Raw genomic sequence first — 2,500 nt, 5'->3', positions numbered from 1 at the left:
TGTTCTCAGGATGATGTACGGTGTTAGGCTTGCGCCAAACATAGCGCTTAGCGTTGTGGCCAAAAAGCTCTATTCTGGTCTCATCAGACCATAGAATCTTCTTCCACTTGGTCTCAGAGTCTCCCACATGCCTTCTGGGAAACTCTAGCCGAGATTTGATGCGAGTTTTTTTCTTTTTGCCACTCTCCCATAAAGGCCAGTTTTGTGAAGCACCCGGGCTATTGTTGCCATATGCACAGTGTCTCCCAGCTCAGCCGTGGAACACTGTAACTCCTTTAGAGTTGCCATAGGCCTCTTGGTGGCCTCCCTGACTAGTGCCCTATACGCCCGGATACTCCGTTTTTGAGGACGGCCTGTTCTAGACAGATTCACAGTTGTGCCATATTCTCTCCATTTCTTAATAATGGACTTTACTGTGCTCTGAGAGGATATTCAATGCCTTGGAAATGTTCTTATATCCTACCCCTGATTGGTGCTTTTGAAGAACCTTATTCCGGATTTGCTTTGAATGTTCCTTCATCTTCATGATGTAGTTTTTGTTAGGAAATGTACTATTATTATTATTATTATTATTATTTATTTCTTAGCAGACGCCCTTATCCAGGGCGACTTACAATCGCAAGCAAATACAAATACATTCAAGTGTTACAATATAAGTCATACAATAAGAACAAGAAATACAATAATTCTCAAGTGTGACAAACCACAATTCAATAATACAGCAGATAATAGTGAAAGTTACATCAGGATATGATTAAGTAGTGATAGTTACATCAGGATATGATTAAGTACAAAATACTACAGATTAAACACTTGGGAGATTACAATATTCTGAGGTACAGGATTAAATGCAGTAAAATAGGGGGCAGATAAGAGCAAAATAAAGCATATTTAAATGAAGGGTGATAGTGTCCCAGGATACAACAGAGGAGTTCTACAGGTGCTGTTTGAAGAGGTGAGTCTTAAGGAGGCGCCGGAATGTGGTCAGGGACTGGGCAGTCCTGACATCTGTAGGAAGGTCGTTCCACCACTGCGGAGCAAGGGTGGAGAAGGAGCGGGCTCGGGAGGCAGGGGAGCGTAGCGGAGGTAGAGCCAGTCTGTGGGACCTCCCAGAGACAGGTGTATTTAACCTGAAATCATGTGAAACACCTTAATTGCACACAGGTGGACTCCATTCAACTAATTATGTGACTTCTAAAGACAATTGGTTGCACCAGAGCTTATTTAGGTGTGTCATAGCAAAGGGGGTGAATACTTATGCAATCAATTATTTTCTGTTTTATATTTGTAATTAATTTAGAACAAGTTGTAGATTTTATTTTTCACTTTGACATTATGGACTTTTCTTGTGTTGATCAGTGGCAAAAACTCCCAATTAAATCCATTTTGATTCCATGTTGTAACACAATGAAATGTGGAAAAGTCCAAGGGGGGTGAATACTTTTGAGAGCCACTGTATTTCTTAGCAGACACCCTTATCCAGGACGACTTACAATTGTTACAAGATATCACATTATTTTTACATACAATTATATTATTTTTCTACATACAATTACCCATTTATACAGTTGGATTTTTACTGGAGCAATCTAGGTAAAGTACCTTGCTCAAGGGTACAGCAGCAATGTCCCCCACCTGGGATTGAACCCACGACCTTCTAGTCAAGAGTCCCGAGACCTAACCACTACTCCACACTGCCGCACTGACCATAGTCAAAATTGAGCTACATGACCAGTCACCATTGAGCTACATGACCAGAGTCACCATTGAGCTACATGACCAGAGTCACCATTGAGCTAAATGACCATAGTTAGAATAGAATTGACTAGAGTCAGAATAGTGCTACATTGGAGGCTGTGTGGTCCAGTGGTTAAAGAAAAGGGCTTGTAACCAGGAGGTCCCCGGTTCAAATCCCACCTTAGCCACTGACTCACTGTGTGACCCTGAGCAAGTCACTTAACCTCCTTGTGCTCCGTCTTTCGGGTGAGATGTAATTGTAAGTGACTCTGCAGCTGATGCAAAGTTCACACACCCTAGTCTCTGTAAGTCGCCTTGGATAAAGGTGTCTGCTAAATAAACACATAATAATAATACATTACCATAGCCACAAAAAACCTTAGTGGACAAAGTGGGTCTGGGTGGCCGAGCGGCAGTTCCAGGAGGTCGGCATGAAGTAGTGACTTGCTCTCATAATGCTATTAGATAACAGATACACTGGGGGGGTAAGTGCATATTACTAAGGGCATGGTCTTTTGATCAAAAAAATATTTAAGTAAAAATAATAAGTCAAGCCATGTGGGAGGCTCTGCACCCCGGGCAGAGTTCCCATTCACCCCTGGCAGCTTCCACTTCCCTGGAAGTCTGTCTGTTGCCCTCCCGTGCCTGGCGCCAGATCAGGTCGGGCTGGAGGCTCTGTTTTTGGCTTGGGGAGGCGGTGGGTCCCCTTACAGTCCTGGACTTCCATGCTGATGGAAGTATGCTGCCCTCCCGCGCCTGGCGC

This window comes from Acipenser ruthenus, unplaced genomic scaffold (genome assembly GCF_902713425.1).
Source record: "Acipenser ruthenus unplaced genomic scaffold, fAciRut3.2 maternal haplotype, whole genome shotgun sequence".
Classification (NCBI taxonomy): domain Eukaryota; kingdom Metazoa; phylum Chordata; class Actinopteri; order Acipenseriformes; family Acipenseridae; genus Acipenser; species Acipenser ruthenus.
The sequence above is the reverse complement of the archived record's forward strand: the minus strand, read 5'-3'. Positions refer to the sequence as shown.